Source organism: Ambystoma mexicanum, chromosome 14, assembly GCF_040938575.1.
Source record: "Ambystoma mexicanum isolate Mex_15411 chromosome 14, UKY_AmexF1_1, whole genome shotgun sequence".
Classification (NCBI taxonomy): Eukaryota; Metazoa; Chordata; class Amphibia; order Caudata; family Ambystomatidae; genus Ambystoma; species Ambystoma mexicanum.
Genome location: NC_090940.1, coordinates 200,736,828 through 200,761,856, shown reverse-complemented (window position 1 = coordinate 200,761,856; position 25,029 = coordinate 200,736,828).

Genomic DNA, 25,029 nt, shown 5'->3' with positions numbered 1-25,029 from the left:
AAAGCATCAATTAGAATCAATCAATTCTGTCCTAAGCAGAAATTGTTACAGAGCTTCCTGTAGTGCCCAAGAGGTATATTGAAGCAGTTGAGTCCATAAAATGTCCCAAGGGACGAGAGGTACATCTCTAACACAGTTGCCAAAACAAATCATGCATTGCCCTACTAAAAAATCACAGGTAAGGATAATATGTTTGAGGGTTTCTACTTCCATCCCACAATAACAGCATTTAACCAAATGAAGGAATTATCTTTGGTAGGTAGTAGATGTAGCCTAAACCTAATCATGATGAGGACACATTTCCTCAGTGGGAATCGCAACAAATAAGGGGCGCAAACCCCTAGCCTCTTATACACTCTTAATAAATCAGGTAATCATTTGTAATGTTCGAAACCATCAGGCACCAGTTGTTCCGCCATAACATCATTTTGAAAGCATCAAGATTCAGCATCACCAACTTATAGTTAAAGCCACAGGCCTCCAACTGCGAATTGCAATTCACAATAAACCAGTCGACTATATTCCCCTCTCTTTGTTTAAATTGTTCAAATAGTGAACTGAGTGGAGGGTCTTCTACATTTTAAATAAGAGAACTCACTTACAAATTATCCTCACATTCAAGGAGGCCAACCCTAGTTTAAGCTGAATCCCATCCATAGTCGACATCGGCAAGGATAGGGTTGACTTCCACAATATACTTTACAAGAGAGTGAAATCATAGGCAAACAGGGTATGAAACTCAAGTCCATAAATAAGCTCAAGTACTACTTTTGCTTCATAAAACTGTATGACAGGCAACAAAGAAAACGTGCCGAATCAACAGTTCAAATGTTTCATTTAAGAAGACAATTGTTTAGCTTTTTCCTTTAAATGATTTATTGAAACAGTTTTGCCATTGAGTGCAAAAATGTTAATACCGAAATATTTAAAATCATCAATAGTCGATCTAGCTGCTGCTAAGCCACCAATTCTGCTGATTATTTTCACGCCCTCCAAAAACAATAGTATATTGGTCTTATTAGAATTAATAAGTAATTCATTCTTGGTCGCACAGTCCTGGAAAGCCTTCAAGAGGCATTGCAGCCCAACACGTGTGCAGTCAATCAATGCAATGTCGTCTGCATACGACATACGACACCAAAGAGAGCTTAAAACCAAGTATATTAGGCAAAATGATTGATGCAACTTCCAGGCCTTGACCCAAATATGCCAAATAAATATTGAATAAAAACAGGGCTAAAATAAACCCCTGATGGAGACCCTGATAGGTGGGAATTTCACAAATATCCTCTTCATCAATATTAAGATGGACTTTTAAAACAGAATCCAAATGTAAATGTATTAAGATATTTAATAAATTATTTGGAAGCCTGCATTGATTCAGCTTCGACCAAAGGATGTCCTGATTCACCCTGTCAAAGACCAGGAACAAACCAATGGTAGCAACAAAAATAGTGGACACCGATTTCCTCCAGGCCAAATTCTGAACAGAGTGAATGACACATCCTGCCAAAGAAATGCTAAGACCCGCTCTAAAGCCCACCTGATTACATTTCAAAATGTTATTTTGGATCTCCCTAGACTGCAGCTCTTTCAAAATCAAGGAGGCGAAAATCTTTGTGTCTGCATCGAGGAGGTGATTGGTCTGTAATTCAGGGGGTCCCCTTGATTACCCTTCTTATAAATTAGAACAATGTGAGAACATTTCCAAGTCGCTGGTGTCTGTTTCAAATTCAGGATTGCTCTAAATAAGTAACTTAATAGCTTTGACCACAACTCAGGATAGTCCTTAAAGACCAAATTGCAAGACTCATGTGGGTGCGGTGCCCTAGATCTACTCATCTTTTAATCAATATCCTCCATAATAAACTGAAGAATCTACCTCGTAGCGATACATTCTGGGATTTTAGCTTCCTTGCTTTCTGGGCCGCATACAAATTCTCAAAATGATCCACCCAGCTGCTTTCAGAAATTGGATTGGTCTGAGACAGAGGTTGGAAATTATCCATTCTATTAACAACTTTCCAGTAGTTTACATTGGATTTAATGGTGACCCATGCAAGCATAATTTCCCCCTCAATCTGATGAAATTTATACGGTAGGAACTTCACCTTATTTTTATATTTCTCTTTTGCTTTTCTTTTTAAGTTCTGATTTAGTGTTTCCATCTAAGGAGCTATTAGTTATGCACCTCAAAGTCTGTCTCAGGGACTTTTTGGACTCCTGAACCTCTTTAGTAAAGTGCCAAGGCCGCAAAGACCTATTTGTTGTTACTGCTTATTTATATTTTAAGGAGTTTTTTTTTAAATAAAAGTTGGAAAAGTTCCAAAAATGGCCTGATCACACAGTGGATCTATTAGGATATTGATAGGTGTGCTATACTCACAAATAATGCTAGGGGACCATATAAGTTTACTTTTCCCTCCTGTAATTGTCCTTGAAGTGTGTGAAAGTGAAAGTGTGATGCAGTGATGTGTTGCATGTGTGGTTCGAAGTCATTTAAATGGCTGTTAGAATGGTTTTGCATGTGTGTGACACAGAAATTGGAAGACCGTGGCAGTGAAGGATCCCATGAGTGGTGTGCTCATGCGTTTGGTGTAGTTGGATTATTCAAGAAGTGTGTGACAGTGAAAAGTAAAAATGTGTCCGTTTTTTATTGCATGTCTGATTTTCACATGTGCGATTCTATAATGGTGTATGATATTGGAAAGTATTTCTGTTCATCAGATGTGGTGGTGCAGGGTGTGCCGCTTGTATGGATGCATCTATGACTGTTGCTGGATTGGCATAAGGATACATTGTGTAGTAGTGATCTACACATTTTATTGGGATAGCTTTTAAAAAACAATTGTGCATGTTGTTTGTTTCAATGTTTTCATGTTGTGCTGGTATGCTCTTGTGTGAGTGTGAATATTTTGCCATGCACTTTTTTTGTTTTGTGTGCAGTTTATTTCTCTTTTTGTTTGGTCTCTCTGACCTGATTGCACATTGCTGGATAGGGGGAGGTTTTTAGGGGTTGGGGTTTGCAATGCATTTGGTGCATTTTGCAGAATATTCATACATTCTTTTGATCCTCCGCACCTATGTGCAAGTATAGATACATTGATAATGTATTTGGGCTCAGAACGTGTGTATCCCGAGTGTGGCTGATCTGATTTTCTGCATTTTGTTAGCATGTACAACATCAGTATAAGGCCTAGCTGAGTTTGCGCCAAACATCGCATCAATCGAAGTAGACATTTTTGAGATATGGAAGGCAAAAGTATGACTGTTGCAATCATTTTGACCATGAAAAAGTTCATGCAATTTTACAATTTTTGGCACGAGTGTTGGGAGCTGGCTTGAACAGCTGCATGCTAAATTTGCTGGACTTTCATGAGAACAAACGTTACTGCTGAAAAACGTTTTTTTCATTTTCAGTTGTAAGTTATTACTTATAGAACTCTCTCTCTAAATAAAAAAAGAAATATATATGTATATATATATATATATTACATGGCCTGCGGTAGCTAAACCCATAGGAAGAGCACTTTTTGGGTGGCTTATAACTTTGCTCCCCCTGGACGAAACCTCACCAAAGTATATGGCCCACTCTGAATTTTTTCGAAATGTTTGGTGTGGTTTGGTCAAGGGGGGGCAAAGTTATAGGGGGGTCCCAACATTTCTTTTTTTCCCAATGACATCAATGACATTTGTGATGTCATCTTTGATGTCCTGGGTGTTATTCTTAGCAGTGGACGGTGGTGGTGCGAGTTATGGTTGCTTATCTTACCATGACTGGCGAATTTCAGAGGTTTTTCGGTTTTACCTATAACCATAACGTCCCTGTAACAATGTTTTTTCATTCCATTTCGTAGGTTTTTATTAGTGCAACTTAACCATAACGTCCCCTTAACTAAGTTTTTCATTGAAAAAAACTTAGTTCCAAGGTTGTTAAGGTGAGAACTTAACGCAACAAAACCCCTGAAATTCCATGAATACCACCTTAACTTCATGCCCCCTGTTGCGCAGCATACGACCACAATGATGACATCACAATTTACATCACCGATTACATCATTAATTACATGTTCTATGAGAACACTGATGACATCACAGATCGCATCAGTAATGCCATCACTCGTGACAACACTAATTACATTGTATGTAACAGATTACATCAATAATAGTTTTACACATTACATCATTTAAAAGTTATCTCATAAAAACATTGATTATCCTAATAACAATTTTGGCCCAGGACCTGGCCAAGACGAAGGTTGCGGTCACTGGCCATGAACAAAGGCCATAGCTAGTGATCGGTTAGTGTTGTAAAATATAAAATGGGCATGGTGAAAAGCCTTACATAGTGTTCCATTACTGTTTTACTATATATATATATATATATATATATATATATATATATATATATATATATATATATATATATATATATATATATATATATATACAGTGAGCAGGGTCAAAGGCCATAGCCACTGGTCATACCTAAAGGACATGGCTAGTGTCCATTAATATGTTCAAATATTCAATGGGCATGGCTAAAGGCCATGATTAATGACTGGTGGCTCTTAGGCATGGCCAGTAGCCACGGCCTTTGGCCATGCTCACTATATATTTTAGAACACTACCAGATTACTTGCATTAATAATTGTTAATTTTATACAAACAAACCTAGGTTTACTACAATGGCTTACCATATTTCTTTCGTGGAAGTCTCATCTTCTCTGTTCAATCAGTTTTTCATCTGTGAAAGACAATGCAATATATTTCATAATAGAAATATAAAGAAGAGTGGTGAAGTGTTTGTTTTCCACAATAGTACTGTATGAATGCTGAATGTGTTCCAAGTAACCAACCAATTAAAGTGGTTCAAATTAATCATTGTGTAGAGGAAAAAACCTTCTCATTGGAGAGAAAAAGAATGAATAATAGATAGTAAAAATGCACACAATTGGGCTGATGAAGATGTACCATGCGTAAATACTAAAAGAAAAAGAAATCCCACAACCACATTACCCCAAATAAATATTTTTTTACAAAAACATTGTATGCATACTTATTTAACTTTTACAAATGTTTATAGTTATATTTATGGTTCATGAATAGAAAATCATTAAAGTGTTACAGTAACTTTGCACAAAGCCCACACTCAATATATCTTAAAACAGGACTTTACAGGACTAGCTCACACACATATATCTACATATGTAATTTTTGTAAATCATTTTTTTCATAGATGCAGCTATGAGAAAAGTTATGGAATAGGCTTTCAGGCCCCATTGACTTTCACTGTAGCAATGACTACTGTCATTACTGTCGTACCCGCGGCTACCATGAAGGATGCGATTGGTTCAAATGCAGGCGCAGCTAATCGCAGCAACGACTGGAGGTTGTACCCATGGCTGCCATGAAGGATAGCCACAGCTTTGATAAAATAGATAGCCGAATGTGCTTTTTTTTAACACACACTTTATTAAAAGTACCAATTAAGGATTACTGTTCCATTTATACAGTTTGTGTTTTTATTGTCTGCTTTTATAACTGAAAAGCTTGCCCTGAAAAGAACCGTTTTGAGGAGTGGAAATAAAGAGGCATGAACTGGGAAGAGAAAAACATTAGGATTCACACATATAGCAAAGGGTAAAAAAGGAACATTAATTGTTTCTTTGCATTTCATGTTTTGTAAATGTTTTATGTTTTTTTTAAAAGGGGGTAAAATGGACACAAAAATATGTATTCCTAGCTGCAGCAATTTGCCTGATGTTCTAAAATACCCCTTCACCAACCATCTAGGGTGGCATCTCCCACAACGATCCTGTTGTGACTTCATTTACACATTACCAGGACTGTAGATCGGGCAGGATTGGATGGGGTTCGGTGGTGGTAGATGAAAAAAGAGAAGCAATAGAAGTGAAAGGCAGTGGCACAGAGGTGTTTTTGGCCGGCAGATACAGGCGTGTATATTGTGGACCATGTATAATGGTTGTGTTGAGCTATCCCTTGATAGTGCGCCGAAAAATAATGGAATGGCAAGTAGTGATGATTAATCAATTCCTGTTTATTTTTGTGATGTTAGAGCCTTTGTGGATGACACGTGTTTCGGCAGAGCTGCCTTTATCGAATCCAGGCTATATAGATAGCTCATAAGTCACTGCATAATGCATAAAGGTGCTGAAGTTCACAGGGATGAATCCCACCTGATACAAAGAAGTCCTCCGTATGTACGAGTGTCCTCTCACCTTTTGATGAAAGCCTTCCTATAGGATTCCTCCACATCATCCCAATGGACCCGGACAAGGTGCTGGATCAAAGTTGAGGTTTTCAAACTTTGAAATGGCATATTGGAAGGTCTCCTCTTCAAAACCTTCCCACAAAAATACACTGCACTTTCTTAATCTCCTTCTTACTCCGTTGTTCCTTGACATGAACATACTGCTAGATGTCAGCAACAGTCTTCTGGGCACACTGCTTCTTCCGTGTAGTGAAGCAGAACACACCCTCTTCATCACTGCTGGTCCCAGACATACTTAAATGTGGGATCAGGGAGGAAAAAACAAAGCCGTAAAAACACAAAAAAGGACTCTGACATTTAAAATAGAAAAAAGAAAACAAAAAAATGTAAGAAGCTAAAATAAAAATAAAATCACAAACTACAAATGACTGTACAAAGGACAAAGGTATAGGAACAAGAAAGGTATAAAAGGAATGGAAAAATTAGAAAACTGCTATTTAAAAGTTCCTCGAAGCTCACAAGAAAGTTCACCAAGAGACAAAAAGCAATTAGAAAAAAGGTGTGTTTGGTTGTGGGGAATAGCTGAGGCTACATGAAAGAGCCAATCATATGGCAGCTACTATACATGCGGATATGCCCAGGTGCAATGACATATTTGCACCTAAACCAGTGACCAATCACATTGCACGCTGCGCGTACACGCCTACATGTGTCTTGTACCCTGTGAGGGGTCAGAAATGTGAGGCGGACCATGCTGTGAAGTTTTCTGAACAAATGCCATTTTATTATATTATAAGGTTGGATGAACGCCTCACTAACCCTACCCTGATGAGGATTTCCCTGCCTAAAACAAACTAAAGGTCACACTCTAATATAGGATATCTGACCCTCACACATTTATATATAACAGAAAAAATAAGGAAATGCATGGCCGTACAAACAATAATGATTGAATTCACAATGTAACCACAGTCTCTCTTCATAACCTGGGAGGATTCCCCTTCCCCAGGTTTAAACGTGATTCTGCTTCACAGTTCAAGAAAGGAAAACAAGGAAATCCTGATTTGTAACACAGTTCCAATGCAGTTCGATGCAACTTCAACTTGTCAACAGAAAGTTCCAACACAAAGGCTATGAGATTTTTCTTCTTCTTTGAACAGGTTCTGAGTTCGCTGATTGTGCTTGGATACTGTCCAATGCTATTAGAGCTACCGCTACTCGGTCTGGTACTATTAGCGCTGGATCCCGAGTAGCGGTACATCAGTAATTTCCCATTCCCCATTGGGGTCATTGGACCCAATGGGGTTGGGGCCGTTATTACCACCAGCAGTCATTCTGCTGGCGGTAATAGCACTGAAAACATCTGAAAAACAGCCGGAAAACAGATTTTTACCTCAAGCAAAAAGCTGGAGGTAAAACTCAAAGCTTTCTACCAAACATATAATAGGGCCAGCCCTTAAATGCAGTGGTATTACCGTTTAAGGCCTACCACCCATCTTGTGATGAGGCCCATAGAGAGTAAAAGATGATGGGAGTAGGGTGCAGTAGCATGAATAGCTTCTGTGGTGATAGGAGGAGTGTGGGTAGGCTAGATAGTGGTAGATAGGATATGGGTAGAGTGTATGGAATGTGGGTAGACTGTCAACAGAATGAGTGGGTGGGGCTAGTCAGAGTTATGTAAAATGTATGGATTTCATATTAGGTATGGACACTTAATAGATATGATGAGAAAGTTGCAATTTACACTTTTCTGTCTGTAAAACAAAGAAAACATAATTAGAGAACATACTTTATGAAATACAATTAGTTACAGTTGCACACATATGTTTAATTTGTCTGACCCTCATATGTAGTGCATCATATGCACTAGGTTCAATGCTACATTTGTGTGAACTACACTGTCGTTGTCTTCACATATAATAATCATTGGGAAAAAAAATCCAAGGTGGATTAAAAAAACACATACAGGAACACATCAATAAGGTGAATGGGTGGGAGTATAGTTGGTGGGGATACACTGAGTGGGTACTGGTACACAGAGTGCAGAAAGGTGGGTGAGAGTATAGAGGCTGGAAATACGGTGGGTGGGGGAACTATAACTAGTGTAGGGTGGATAGGTTAGAAAAGAGGGGGTAGGATGGGTTAAATATAAAGACTGAGGGTATGGTGCACAGTGGTACAGAGTGTAAAGGTACAATGCATGGGCAAGGTTACTGGGGGTGGATAAACAAAGCATGCACCCCCCCTGCAAAAGGTTATGCGGAATGAAGAGAACAGCAGATATCTGCGGATATTTCATGGTGGGCGAGCAACACTCTCTTAAAGATATTGAAAACGTGCAGTGCAGAATCTGTAAGAAAAAACGACACCGGGGGGCCATCAAATGTCCTGTCTCAGAGTTTGGGAACATCTGTCCTGATTAAACATATACTGAGAGTACACTAGAATGATGTAGACGAGGTCTAAAGTAAGGCCCATGACAAACACAAAATACAAGCACCTGTGCCGAACTGTTCTTGTCTACACTTATAAGAACCATTCGGTCGTTGGGGAAAAAAACCAAGTTGGATTGAAAATAAATCTCAGTTTGTCAGACAACTCCTTTACTTTTCCTCAATGCTTTTTCTTCTGCTACCAACAGCTGCTGTGACAGCAACCTCTACACCAGCAACCACCACAGCAATCTCTGCACCATCCACCTCCAGCACTATACCTTCCACGACCTCCATCGGAAAAGTGAAAATATATGTGCTACAAATGTTACAATTGTTTCAGGGTGGGAGATTCCATTTTCTGGCTCTGATATTTTTTTTTACATTTTTTTATTTGGCGTAGTAATATTTATCATGTCTTTTTCAATGTGTTTACAGTTTCCTCCAAAGAGAAAACTGCAGACAACTAGAAGAACTTCATGGTGAAGGTTTAGAACAAGTACAAGCAAATAAACCTTTACCCTCTGTAACCTGCATACTAAAAGTGAAATCATTGCATATAAATGATGTTGATTTAAACATGTATTTTTTTAAGCAGCATGTTCGGGAAAGTTTCGAATATGCACGGAGAATTGGGACCCTCACGATTTGTACCTTATTTGCAAGTAAGTATGAAGCAATAGGAAAACATTTCTACAATACTGGTAAGTACAACTTGGGGACAGCAGATGTACCATGTTAGCACTACATGTAATCTGATAGCAGTGCTTATAGAATAGTGTAGCTTTATATATAGAAAAACAATGCTACATTTTAGGGATACCTATTTATAAGGGTATTAGAATCTAACACAACTAATGCATAGGTGTTTCAACAGAGAGGGTTATATTTAATAGCATCTCAGTAAAACACTGACAATGCATAGATGTACGAGCAGCACTAACATTTTTGTAATGCTATAAAGTTAAGAAGAGTGCACTTTCTAAACACTTTCATGGTACAATTAACTGCTACTTAATGTGAGGAGGTGAAAGAAATAGTGGCAATATAACATCCACAAAATAATATGATAATTGCACAGAAAATGTATAGCTTAATACCTGCAGTTATTCATATAGGGGTGTGTAGAACAGCAACCAATCAACTGATTTGATACTTTAACGTGGCTACTTGCGACTGCCCGCATGCTGTATTACCTGCAGGTATAGAAACACCCTACAATGTTGTTTTATTTTTAGCCATGGCTACTCGGAAAAACAACAGAACAGGAATGTTTGCCTGCACTCCAAAGCCTTCAACAAGTGACCCCAACATGTATGCCACCTACCCCCACTCCCCTGATGTCCTCCTCACCTCCCCTGCCCTCCTCCAGCTCCCCTATAAAACTTGTTGTTTCCGGTATGCAGTTTTGATCAAAATGTCGGGTAGCCACAGCTATGCAACCAGGGAAAATATACGATGTACCATTTGACTATATGTAGCAGCAGCAGCAGCAACATAGGGGTCCAGGATAGCCGCCATTACGTCTGCCATGCAGGGATATGTGCTCCCATAGCCACGGATATGCACTCCAGTGTTTCCCGCTATTATGAGCATCTGTGATTCGCCCAATCATATTGCTTGTTACATAGCAGCGGCTATCATTTTTTTAAATAAAAAAATATTTTCAAATGTATATATGTGAGTATTTAGTACCCCTTGGGCCTCATACCGAGTATGGTGGTCGGGAAATAAGGGTGCCAGTAGCAACGTAACGGCACTCTTTCCAGACCGCCATACTACAACAATGCGGGTAGGGGCCATGGATCCCCTGGCAGGCCTGACCTGCTGGGTTTTCAGTCCCCTACCGGCATGGTTCTCACGGAAGCAACAGAACCATTAGCAACGGTGCTGGTGCTTCCATGTCCCCATAACCCTTACCACCGCTGCTTGTTATATCCCGGTGCTCCAAGATATCAGGCGGCGGTAAGGGTGTTACCAAGTGAAATCTGGGAGTTGGAGGAGGTCTAGGGACTGAGTTTGCAACTCAAAGCTTTCTTTAGCCGCACTGTAGCTGACATGTCATAGGAAACTGCGTCACAGAAAACATTGTGGTTGTGGAGAGAATGGGAGAGGGCAGGGGAGGAGCAGAGGCCATCATGGGTGTGTGGGATGCAGGCACAGAGCAGGGGGACAGTTGGTGAGTGCCTGGGGAGGCAGGGAGCCTTTTTTTTGTACAATTGTTTTTCCTGATAACCACAGTTATAGAGGACTATGGGTAGCTGTGGGTATCTGCAGTGCCATGTCCGTGACCGGTTATTTCTTTTTTTTTAAAGATATTTACAGCTTTAGTGACGTTGGGTGTGAAACATCACTGAGGCCAGTGACACAGTAGGCATTTGGGACTCTTATTCATGCAGTAAGTGGGACTGACTCTGCACAGTTGTCTGACTCTGCACAGTTGTGAGGAAGCTGCCGGCTCCCTTACGGTATGTTGCCTAATAAATTAGCACAAGTTACTTTAGAGCTAGGGTAACATCATTTATATTTAACAGAATTTCTCTTTTTGTACACAGGTCACTGAGGTTAAAGGTTTATTTGCTTGTGCTTATCTTAAACTTTCAGTGCACCTTTTCCATGGATTATGTCCACTTATGCGGGCCAAAAGAATTAAACATATGTGTAGAACTGTAACTAATTGTCTTTCAGAAATGATTGCAGAGCGCCTCATCTACGACGCTCTGCCTGTTTGTAACATTTCTATGGCTCCCCACGGCTATTGGCTGCTGCCACCAGCCTTTAAACCAGTGCGGGAGGCAAGCTAACAGGCAAAGCCGGCTCACCTCCAAGGATCACCGGCCAGGATGGTCCCTGTCTGTGCCTGTACTTTATGAAACAATAATAGAGGCCCAGAACATGCACACACTGCTCTGCTGAGGAGCCTGAAGTAACTATGCTGGAAAGCAAAGCAGGTTCGGAGCTGGAGCTCTCTGCTAAAATGGCTGCTGATTTCCAAGACGGGAATCCAAAATACCCCCTATGTGCAGAGCACCTCATCTACGATGCTCTGCCTGTTTGTAACATTTTCTATGGCTCCCCAAGGCTTTTGGCTGCTGCTGCCAGCCTTTAAACCAGCGCTGGAGGCAAGCCGACAGGCAAAACGGCTCACCTCCAAGGATCACAGGCAAGGATGGTTCCTGTCTGGGCCTGTCGGGCCGTGCAGAGAGGGCCCCCCACTTCATCAATATGATCTACTCCTCTCAACTACACAGCAGCTGCACTGTCTGGACATGTATAAAGAAACCCCTTGAGTTCCTATTAGGTAAACAAAGTTCCCAAAGCTTTGACGTACCTAACGTCACTCCTGCAGTTCTCACCCTAACATGCACCTACTATATCCCCTTTTGGCCTCCGACCCTATTCCTAACTCCAGAATGGCAAACGCTGCCTCTCAGCTCAACTGCACATAACATGTGCGCTCTGTGCTGCACTCCACCCAACTCGATCGGGTGGTAGTGCGCAACGGTGACCATCAAGGCCATTCACTCGTGCGCACCCACTGGCCGCACTCCTTCTAAGTGGAGCTCCAATCTGCAGTTACCCACGAGCCACAAAGGTAGACCACCCTGAGCACTGCTGGGCCCTCACAAGTACTTAACCCCCTCGTCGTTGAAGATCCACCTCCCTACCACACACGATTCTGCTGCTGCAGCCCAAGTGTCACCAGCCCTCGTCACTCAGACCGGTCACCGCTCATCTCCAGTGTCGGCTGCCTAACACTACTCACCGGCGCAGAACCGGCAGAGCAGGAGGCCGTCCTGCCCATGTTTAGTATCTTCAAGAAATTCCCTTTTAAGGTCAGGCATGCATCTCAATGACACCAGACCTACCGTAGCTGGTCCATACACCCTCAGCGCTGGAGTTCCAGCGGATTGATGAACTCACCGCCAAACATCAATGTTGATGATCCAACTGCCTCACCAAGAATCAGTGCCATATCTAATCACATCCGAGATACGCCAAATGCACCGGGCGATTCCAAGGATGCCTGCTCCCCTGCATCATTAGCAGACTACCCCACACCTAAGAGAAATAAAGAAATAACTACATATGTGTGCCACTCTCACCTGCCTCTGACAATTTGTGCTGGCCCAGCACCACCAAGTGCCTTGGTCAGGGCACTATCGCCAGATGACCTGATCTATTGTGCAACAACCTTGCGCCTTCGACACCAGTCCACTTTTACGCATTGAACATTGCACCACCACCACACTGCCCTGCTCCAAATGGAAGCTAATTCTAATTTAACCTGCCCATCTCTTGATGCCAAGATTTCTGTATTACCGTCAAAATGCTCTTCACCAACATTTAACTATGTGCCAAATATGCAAATTGTCCCCAGGCCCCTGCCTGGTGCCAAGAATGTTGCATACAACTATCTGCCTATTGCCCCGACTCCCCGTCCCAAAGCCAAGAGCGCACTACCGGAAGAATATCCTGCTGTAATACTTGACTGTATGCCAATTGTATCTTCCCCCTCTCCTGATGCGAAGATTGTTGTAATGCCATCAGTTTGCCATGCTCTAACACTAAACTATATGCCAGAGATGCAAATTGTTCCTTCTTCCCGGCCTGATGCCAAGATTGTTCCATGTAACTATCTGCATGATGTACTAGCTCCCCGCCCGGAAGCCAAGAATGATGCATTACCACGAGACTACCTTGCCCCAACCCATAACTATGTGCCAGCTTTGCCTGCCCCCACACTTGAGGCCACTAACGCCACCCTACTGCCTAACGACCCAGCGGCATCACACAACCACAGATCAACAATTGTACCCAGCCTTATATTACCTAGTGCCACCAAGTCTGCCAAACTCCCCACCAACCCTAGGGCAAAAGACACCCAGCTGATGTTTGTATTAATTAATGCTCACTCAGTATCAGCTCATGCGATTGACATCAATGACCTTATCACCTCCAGAAACCTTGATGCCTTAGCCATCTCTGAAACATGGCTACATAAGGCCTCCGGTCCAGTCCTCTCGCTAGCTGTCCCCCAGGCTAAACCATCTTCCATAAAGACTGTGTGCTGGAGGGCGGAGCGACCTCTGAACGGGCCCATTGAGATTCAGAGCTCACCCTCCGGCACCTTAAAATAAGATTGCTGCACCTTGAGGAGGATGGGGTGCAGGACTCTCTTACTCCGACACAATTCAATAAGGACAACTCAATGGTTTGGCAAAGGGAAGTCCGTTTAATGACAAGTACAAAAAACGGGGAAACAAATGGAAATCGGCAGTGTTGCGATCGCCTGTCTCGCTTCAACCTCCAAATTCTTCATTCAGACAGCAATAGTTATACTCAAAATTTGTCATCATTGACGTGTAACACTCATAAGTTGGTCATTGAATTCTATTGGTTGGAAAAGGTAACTTAAGTATAGGTGCTATATCTGTATATGGTAACAGAGTGTAAGGATTGGATAATTCTTATCGGGTGGGCATCTACGCCCATCCCTCAACATCACTTGTGATAGACGTCACTACAATTACAACGTCTAATTGGTTATACTAGCTATAGGACCCAAGATTATTTGGTCCATTGTGATTGGGTGGGTTACACCCCTCGACATAAATCTCCACTTTAATTAGCAGCATGCAGAATAGACACCCAGGTGCCTTGTGCCCCAAGATTCACCCTTCCTCCCTTCCATCAATCAGGACTTTAGGGCTATGTGTCAATTAGTTGGCTGAGGATGGCCTCGAAACTGTAGCTTCTTATCAGGAAAAGTTATGGCATCCTCAGGTTCTGGGTGACATCAGACGTTGGTACCTCTTCGCCCTTGGCTGGTCACGTGTCTGTCCACCGTGAATCTGCTTCATTCTCCTTCTTTTCGTGTATTTGTTTCTTCCGTAGCCTCGCCACCTGCCTGGGGCCTCCTTATCTTGACCTTCACTGGCTGGCTGCTATGCTCTGAAGTTTCAATTCTCCGAGTTTGCCGCTCTCCTCCCTTCCTTAGGTTGACCTTGAATTCCCAGGCATTGAGCTGCTTCTTAGTGAGTTTCGATTCTGCTCCTTCCTTTGGCTTTGGATGGAATATGAATCTTGGCCTTGTTAGCCCTTTGCTGCCTGGGCTTAATTCTGCTTTTACAAAATGGAGTCGCACTTGTATACTGTGCTTCATTGAGGTAGATATATAATTGGCGCATGCCGCTCTATTCTTCTACTAAGCATTGCAATCAGTTCCATTTTCTTAGCTTTGTGCGTTCCAAGCCTATTTACAAGTGTTAGCTGGTTGAAGACTTTCATCTTGCTTCACCGCTACATTTCCTTTTGTCTCTTTATGTATCAACATTGTTTCTTCTTACATGTCCATTACATCATTATTCTTTGTATTTTGCCCTTATGTGTCATCTTTCGTTCGTCGTTTATGTTCATCTATACGTCTGTCTGGGCTCTTATGTCGTCACCATTTGCCCTCCATTAAGACTCTTTGGGTCTCTTCGGGGACAGTTTGTAAGTAGTCTTTATTTCATGTCAGCTGCTGGTATGGTTGTCTCAGTGGGTACCGAGCTGCCCATGGTTGTCTGGCTTTAGGCACTTCGACAGGTATTGCATTTCTGATGGGCACTGGGCAGAGGCCTAGAATTGCTCTCTGTTGGTTAATTTGTTCCTTATACGTCACATATCTCGGCGAGTATGTCCCAGGTACCTCGAAATGGAGAGCTGGGGTGCAGGCCATGTCTGGGACCTCCTCTACAACTGCACAAATGCCAGAGGAGGGGTTGCCATTGTGGCTAAAGAATCCATTCCCATCAGGCTGCTTAATTCCTCTATCAAAGGAAATGGTGACTTCCTCTCCATTAAGTTTTCCATTTCACACTCCAGTATCATCGCTATTCACCTCGTCTACCGCCCCCGAGGCCCAATCTTGAATTTCGAAGAGACCCTGCTCCATGTCCTAGGAGACAACATTAAGACCTCCTCAAAAATCATCCTCCTAGGTGACTTCAACCTAGGCCTTAACAACCGAGTGGATTTTCAGGCCTCTTCGTCGTCAACTCCCTCAAAGCGGTAGGCTTTCTTCACCGTTCCAACTCCCCCACTCATGCCAAGGGTTGCACGCTAAACTGGATAACAGACCTCACCTTCCCCATATCCATCGGTTCAAACTCCCCCTGTCCATTGGCTGACCACAACATCATTGACTTCATCATTCCCTCTCCAAAGAAACTGAAACCTACCCACACACCCCTAACGCCACCATTGGCTTGTAGCTCTCGCAGGCTCACTACAAAAGACATACTTCCCTTCAAAGTGTCGATCTCTCTGGAGTCAGACTTGGCATTGGTCATTTTACCATTGAATGCAGAAGATTTAGATGAAATAATGGCTTGCTTGTATAACTTCGCTCTCTTGGAGTATTCAAGTCGCAGGTAGTCAGATGTTCTTTTTTATCCATGCCGACTCGAACAAGCGTTTTCTATTCCTAAGCTCTAGGAGGTCAAGGGAGAACCAATAATTTGAGTGCTTAATGAGTTTGGCTTTGCGTGGGGCTAGCAGGGCGATGGAGTTGACAGCCGTGGTCAAGGTGGTGGCATTGAGATCTGCTAGTGTATTAGGATCCTTAGAGAATGGGGACTTTAGGTGCCTAGAGTCTAGGAAGAGAGGTATGCCTTCTGTAGTGAGCTTGCAAGAGCTACAAGCCAATGCTGACAGTAGGTGTGTGGGGGAAAGATTCAGTTTCTTGGGATGGGGAATAATTAAGTCAATGGTGTTGTGGTCAGACCATGGACAGGGGGAGTTTGAACCAATGGAAATGGAGAGCTGAGGTCTACTATCCAGTCTAGCGTGCGGCCCTTAGCATGAGTGGGGGAGTTGGAACAGTGAAGAAAGCCTAGCGCTTTGAGGGAGTTGGTGACCAAACAGGCCTGAAGATCCACTGGGTCATTAAGGACTAGGTTGAAGTCACCTAGGAGGATGATTTTTGAGGAGGCCTTAATGTTGTCTCCTAGGACATAGAGCAGGGTCTCTTCGAACTTCAAGATTGGGACTGGGGAGCAGTAGACGAGGTGAATAGCGATGGTACTCGAGGGTGAAATGGAAAACTTAATGGAGAGGATGTCACCATTTCCTTCAATAAAGGAATGAAGCGGCCTGATCGGAATGAGTCTTTAGCCACAATGGCAACCCCACCTCCTCTGACATTAGTGTGATCTTTACAGAAGATGGTATAACCTGGGGGGACAGCTAGCGAGAGGGCTGGACCAGAGGCATCATGTAGCCATGTTTCAGAGATGGCTGGGGCATCAAGGTTTCTGTAGGTGATAAGGTCATTGATGTCAATCACATGAGCTGGCACTGAGCGAGCGTTAATTAATACAAAGATCAGCTGGGTGTCTTTTGTCCTAGGGTTGGTAGGGAGTTTGGCAGGCTTGGTGGCACTAGGTGAGATAAGGCCGGGTACAATTGTTGATCTGTGGTTGTGTGATGCCGCTGGGTTGTTAGGCAGTAGGGTGGCAGGAGTGGCCTCAAATGTGGGAAAAGGCAAAGTTGGCACATAGTTATGGGTTGGCACAATGTGGTCTTGTGGTAATGCATCATTCTTGGCTTCAGGGCGTGGAGCTAGTACATCATGCAGAGAGTTACATGCAACAATCTTGGCATCAGGCAAGGAAGAAGGTACAATTTGCATTTCTGGCATATGGTTAAGTGTTAGAGCATAGCAAACTGTTGGCATTACAACAATCTTGGCATCAGGAGAGGGGGAAGATACAATTGGCATACAGTCAAGTATTACAGCAGGATATTCTTCCGGTAGTGCGCTCTTGGCTTCGGGACGGAGAGCCGGGGCAATAGGCAGATAGTTGTATGCAACTTTCTTGGCATCAGGCAGGGTGCTGGGTACAATTTGCATATTTGGCACTAGTTAAATGTTGGTGCAGAGCATTTTGACGGTAATACAACTATCTTGGCATCAAGAGATGGGGCAGGTCCAATTGGAATAAGCTTACATGTTGGAGCAGGGCAGTGTGGCGGTGGTGAAATGTTTGTTGTTTAAAAGTGGACCGGTGTCGAAGGTCATGTTATGTTATGGTCACTTGTATAGCGCACGGTCGCCCGGGCGCATCATGGCGCTGGAGAGGCAAGTAACTAACATCTAAAAACAAAATCAGCCGATCAACCGCAGAAATTAAAACAGATGAGTTTTTAAGGTTTTCCTAAAAATCCAGCGGTTTGGCATTTGTTTCATGGCAATAAGAAGATCATTCAACAGCTGAGCCGCACTAATGGAAAACACCCAACCCCCAACACAGGCGCGACGAAAGGAGGGCACACATAGCAAGCCAGCTGTTGCTAAGCACTGGGAGTGCTTAGGAAGATAGCGCACAAACTTAGTTCGAATGGACTCCGCTCCCTGATTGTGCAAAGCCCGATGGACAATACATAACGCTTTAAAGCGAATACGCTGAGCCACTGGGAGCCAGTGGAGGGAGTGCAGAACTGGGGAAATATGGGCCCCATACAGTGACCCCGTCGCAACCCGTGCTGCCAGGTTTTGAAAATGTTGGAGTCGGATGGATCAAGCCCATGGGCTGCACCAGGTAAAAAGAGTTGCAATAATCCAACCAACTCAGTACCATGGCAGCTACAACCAGCGGACATAATGCTACTGGTATCAAGTGGAGTGGAGAAGGTGTATGGTTGTTGCACAATAGAGCAAAGCCAGCTGGCGATAGTGCACTGACCAAGGCAATTGGTGGTGATATGATATGATGTTTTATTTGTATCGCGCTCGTACACAAGTGTTTCAGAGCACGGCTAGGCAAGGGAGGGGAACAAGGGAGAACACAGCACAACATAAAAACTATCTTACTAGGCCAAGTGACATTGAGAACGCGCAAGTGCATGGGAAAGGGAAAAGGGAAAAAGTGCATGTAAGGGGGAGAGTGGAAAGTGCAGAAGCCGAGGAGCAAAAAACATGATATGATATGATATGACATTTATAACGCGCCTATACATAAGTGTTTCAAGGCGCGACGAGGCGGGGGGGGACAAGGGGAGACAGACAACGATCCTACTAGGCTAGGTGTCATTCAGATCGTGCAAGTGCAGGGTGGAGGGGAAGGGAAAAGTGCAAGGGGGAAAGGGAGAGGAGAAGTGCAGTACAGGTTTAGTAGAACAAGATAAATAATAAGGGCCATCTGGTGGCAAGTGCAGGATAAGCACAGACAAGTGCTGGGAGGAGGGGCTGTAGGGATACAGAGACAGACCCACAGTGCAGCGGTTGCCAGGGGGGCAGTGCAGGGGAGAGTGGCAGGGCCGCGGACCCGGATAGGTAAGTGGCCCCGTTGCATATTCAGTGCAGTTTCAGTAATATTAACAGGGGAGAGGGGGAGAGAAAGCGGAGGCAAAGAGGAAGGTTTTGAGGTGCTTCCGGAACCGGAGATGTTTCTCCTCAAGTTTCAGGGAGGCAGGAAGGCTGGTGCTGAGCCAGCACAGATTGTCACTGAGGCCGGTGAGAGTGGCACACATATGTAGTTATTTCTCTTAGGTGTGAGGCAGTCTGCTAATGATGCAGGGAAGGAGGCATCCGGGGAATCACCCTGTGTATTTTGCGTGCCTATGGGGTGATTTGATGCAGCACTGATTCTTCGTGGGCAGTTGGATCATCAACATTGATGTTTGGTGGTGGATTCATCAATCCGGTGGAACTCCAGCACTGAGGGGAAACTGGCTGAGCTACGGTAGGTCTGGTGTCATTGAGGTGCATGCATGACCTTAGAAGGGCATTTTTTGAAGATACTGATTAGTGTTACGCCACTGACACGGGAGAGGAGAGGTGACCGGTTCGAGTGATGAGGACTGAAGACACTTGTGTGGTCAGGAGGTGGTTCCTCGATGTCGAGGGGGTGAAGTGCTTGTGAGGGCCCAGCAGTGCTGAGGGCGGTCTACTTTTGTGCCTTGTGGGTAATAGCAGGTTGGAGCTACACTTAAAGGGAGTGCGGCCAGTGGGTGTGCACAAGTGGATGGCCTTGATAGATGGTCTCCGTTGCGCACTACTACCTCCATCAGGTTAAGTGGAGTACAGCGCACAGCGCAAATGGTATGTGCAGTTGAGCTGAGAGGCAGTGTTTGCCATTCTGTAGTTAGGAATAGGGTTGGAGGCGGCAAGGGGATATAGATGGTGCATGTTAGGCTGAGAACTGCAGGGGTGACATTAGGTACGGCAAAGCTTTGGGATCTTTGCTTACCTGATAGGAACTCAAGGGGTTTCTTTGTACAGGTCCAGACAGTGTAGCGGCTGTGTAGTTGAGAGGAGTAGATCATATTGACGGCGTGGGGGGCCCACTCTGCGGGCCCCGACAGGCCCAGACAGGGACCATCCTTGCCGATGATCCTTGGAGGTGAGCCGGCTTTGCCTGTCGGTTTGCCTCCAGCACTGTTTTAAAGGCTGGTGGCAGTGGCCAATAGCCTTTGGGAGCCAAAGAGATGTTACAAACAAGCAGAGCATCGTAGATGAGGCACTCTGCATGCAGGGGGCATTTCGGATTTCTGTCTTGGACATCAGCGGCCATTTTAGCAGGGAGCTCCAGATCCGAACCTGCTTTGTTTACCAAAATAGTTACTGCAGGCTCCTCGGCCGAGCATGCAGTGTGTACAGGGTCTGGGCCTCTCCTATTGTTGCACGAAGTACAGGCACAGACAGGGACCTTCATTGCCGGTGATCCTTGGAGGTGAGCCGTCTTCACCTGTTGGCTTTCCTCCAGCACTGGTTTAAATGCTGGCAGTAGCGGCCAATAGCCTTGGGGATCCATAGAGAAGTTACAAACAGCCAGAGCATCGTAGATGAGGCGCTCTGCAATCATTTCTGAAACACAATTAGTTACAGTTCTATACATACATTTAATTTTTTGGGCACTCATAAGTGGACATATTTCATGGAAAATGTGCACCGAAACTTTGGGACAAGTACAAGCAAATAAACCTTTAACCTCAATGGCCTGTGTACAAAGAGAGAAATTGTAAAATATAAATGCTGTTATGTGAAGCCTAGCTCTAAAGTAACTTGTTCTAATTTATTAGGCAACATACCCTGAGGGAGCAAGCAGCTTTCTCGCAACATTCACAGTCAGTCCCACTTAGTGCATGGATAAGAGTCCCAAATGCCTACTGTGTGACTGGAACACAGTGATTTTTCACCTTCAAAATCACTATAGCTGTAAATATCTTTTTTTAAAAAAAAATTAAATATGTTTTTATTGGCCGTTTCTTATTTTATAACTGAAACAAGACATTTTCAATACATGTTACCTTCACAGTATTCTCTAACAGTGTTATCATGAAACATTCATCTAATAAAAGGAAGAAGAAATGCGGAACATTGTCCAACTGGAGTCTTGCAATTCGGCCTCCCGTTTCCCCCTCCAAACCTCCCCCCACCCCCCTAACCACTCATGACAGACCATTAGGCTGAAAAAGAAAAGACAGGCTTAATGCTTGAATTAGCAATGAACTCCTACACATTGTCATCGCGTTGCGCATTATTGATAGTGTCTCATTGTCCTCACCCAGGTAACAACACCAAAACGCAATTCAAAGCCTTGAGGGTAGACGAGCGAACGGCAGTGAGGGGCACTGCCCCTAGCTCTATTCGTTGGCTGTTATTTCAATTAGTACCAATTAGTCCATGGACTCCGAATATGCGGTGTAGTAATCTAGAAAGGGCAACCATATTGCATCAACATTTCTCTGCAGTTCGTCGACAGCAGCCGTAAGGCTTTCCATTTCATATATGGCGTGTGCCTTCAGCAACCATTCCCTCTTTGAGGGGAGAACTGCTGATTTCCATTTAACAGTTAGGCACACTCTTGCTGCTAGTAAGAGATTGCATGGCAAATACGTCAATGATTTGAATGTTTCCTCGTCCTCTGAATCCACCCCAAACAACACCAGAATGGGCGACATGTCCCTGTGAACACCATCCACTGCTCGGATCCAACCCAGCACCTCCCGCCAATACACCTGAACCTTGTTGCATTTCCACCATTGGTGCCAGTAGTCGCACAGTTCTTGGCATCCCCTCCAGCAGTAGGGAGATGTCCCGGGGAACATTTTAGACAGCCTAAGGGGAGTGTAGTGCCACCTCATAAGTAGTCGAACATTGTGCCTCTTGTATTTCCTGGATACAGACGATGCCCAGACCGCTCTATATATGCTCTCCCACAACTCTGGTCTAGTTTCTATGGCTAAATCAGCCTCCCACTTTACTTCTGACTGTGGGCGCCGACTAAGACCCCTCGAAATAAGCGTTTTATACATTTTTGATATGAGGCATCTTGATGCCTGGGGAGTACTCAAAATGTGTTCAAACGGTGTCAGGGAGCGCTTTAGGGAGTCACCCCATCTAGTGTCGCTCAGGACGCTTCTTAGCTGGAGGTAGAGCATGGGGGGGACATCTACGCCCTGCAGATCTGTCTTCAGTTCATCCCTGGTGGTAAACACTTCATCTTTCCATAACTGTCCAACCCGGCTGAGACCCGCCTCGTACCATGGCTGAAATCGCTGGACGGAACACAATACATTTTGATTGGTGGAGCCCAGATACAACTAAGGGGTTAGGGCCAGGTGGTTACCCCCTGCATGGTTCGAGAGGGGCGCCACAGAGACCACAGCACCTTGAGTATAGGGTGTTCCCTGATCCTTTGTGTCATGGCTGACAATGGGACCCACAACCACTTTCCTAGCGTGACTGGAGCGAAAATGTCATTTTCTATGGCCACCCACTGTTTTTCGGGATTTTCCCACAGGTGATCCGGGAGAACCCGAAGTTGAGTTGCCCTGTAGCATTCCCCTAGGTCCACGAAACTCATACCTCCCCCTTCCTTAGGTTTGATTAATGTCGAGTACGGGACCCTCGCCCTCTTGTCAGCCCATAGGTATCTTAACAATATGCGCTTAACCTCTGCCAAAAAGGATTCTGGGACCAGGACAGGGAGAGATTGGAACAAAAATAAGAATCGTGGGAGAATATTCAATTTGATGGCTGTGAAGCGCGCTGGCCAGGACATGGGAAGTTTGCGCCACCTAGAAATGGCACTTTGAATGGCAATCCATAGTGGAGTGTAGTTGGCCTCAAAAAGGTCAGGCAGTGAGACTGTTATGTTCACTCCTAAGTATCGAACAGAGTCAGCATGAACCTGAAAGTTCCAATTTTCCTTCAGCCGTTGTGCCTGATCGGTGCTATTTCGAAGGGGGACAACTACGGTTTTTTGTAGGTTGACCCGAAAACCCAGTAAGGGCACCATACCGTGACAGTTCTTGCAAGAGAGCGGGAATGGAAGTAGATGGATCGGTGAGGTATAAAAGAATGTCGTCAGCAAACATTGCTAGCTTATATTCCTTACCTCCCCGTGGGATTCCTTTAATCATGGGGTTGGACCGAATAACCTGAGCAAAAGGCTCCATTAGAAGGGCGAAAATGAGAGGGGATAGTGGGCAACCCTGCCTTGTACCCGTAGTAAGGGAGAAGGGGGGGGTGAAACTCCATTGATCGAAACCTTGGCACAGGCATACCGGTATAGAGCCTCTGCTCACTGTATCCAAGCAGCTCCCAGCCCGACTTCAGAACGGCTCTTAAAAATGGCCACTCCACCCGGTCAAACGCCTTCTCAGCGTCAACTGATAATAAAAAGGGATCTTCCCCAGCTTCTCGGAGGGTTGCCATTAAGTCAAGGGTTTTTCTAACGTTGTCCGCACCTTGCCGGCATACCCTACCTGGTCGGAGTGGACTTGTTGGGGGGAGAACCTGAGCGGGGCGGGAAGCTAGTATGCTGGAGTAAATTTTGGCATCTACATTTATTAGGGAAATTGGCCGATATGAAGCACAGTCTCTACAGGGTCCTTCCCTTCTTTGGGGATTACAATAATGATGGACTCAGTGAAGGATTTAGGAGCTAGTGCGGTTTCTAGAATGGAAGTGAACAATTTGGCGAGGAAAGGGGCAAGTGTACTGGAGTTTCTTTTATAAAAGGTAGGTGTAAATCCATCCTGTCCCGGGGCTGTGCCTGCTTTGAGTGCTGAGATTGCACCCTGCACCTCTATTGCAGTGAAGGGGGCGTTCAGCATTTCTAGGTGTTCTTCTATTATAGGCGGGTGTGGCAGGGGGGGCTAAGTATTCCTCTATATCAGAACAGGTGTCATTATTCTCCGTGGCGTACAACCCCGAGTAGAACTCAGAGAAGCGGTTAACTATGTCTTGAGGGTTCGTGATCAGGACACCCCGGGCGACCTTAACTTTGTAAACTGCCCTGTCCGCCCTCTGTCTGCGAAGTCTATTCGCCAGCATTGTGTGAGCTTTGTCACCTTTTTCAAAGAATCTCTGCTTAAGATATTTAAGCTGGGTGAGGGCCTTACCATTCCATATGTCTTAAATATCTTTTTTTTTAAAGAAAAAACCTGTACCCGCGGGCATGGCACTACAGATACCCTCGGCTACCCATAGTCCTCTATAACGCCAGGCACTAACCAACTGTCCACCTAGTCTGTGTGCATCCCACACACCCAGGATGTCCTCCTCACCTCCCCTGCCCTCTCCCATTCTCCCCACAACCCACAATGTTTCTATGACACAGTTTCTTATGAAATGTCAGCTATTTGCAGCTATAGTGAGGCTACAGAAAGCTTTGTGTAGCAAACTCAGTCCCTAGACCCCCTTCAACTCCCGGATTTCACTTGGTGTGTTCTAGCCAGCCCCTCACCTCTATCCCACCTCTAGCCTAATAACATGTCCATGTTTTTTACCTTAAAATTGCTTTTTTTCGACGTTTCATTTTCTGATATCCTCAGCTATAGTCACGTCTATCTCTCGCTTTGAGAAAACAAAAGATGGCGGGTGTTTCGTTTCTAAAACCACGTGGTTTTGACAAATTACCCGAGATATAGCTATCTATTTTGGAGAAAGGGTCACCCTCTTCCCCATCAAATATTTAAAAAAACTACTGCATGAAATAACGCCAAATCACAGAAAGGCCTCCAGTAAACGCGTTGTGCCATGTTGTTTTGGACATTGTCGATATCCATCCAGTAGTTTGGGCTGTGCGGTCAGGCGAAAATGGACCTTTTTTGTCTACGGAAAAATGAATTCGAAGTAGGCTGCAACATTGTTTTTTTTAGATTTTTCTGTTTTCTGAATAGCTTTTTTATTCTTTAACAAAGCTTTACCAATCGTTGCAGTCTAATTGACTTCACAATTACGGCAAGATCCCTCACATGAATCAAAAGTTATATGTAATAGAATTTTTTGAGGTCCTTATAGGAGTCTGACTCACCTTAACTATAGGGTGGCAGTCTATATATATATGTATATATATATATTTT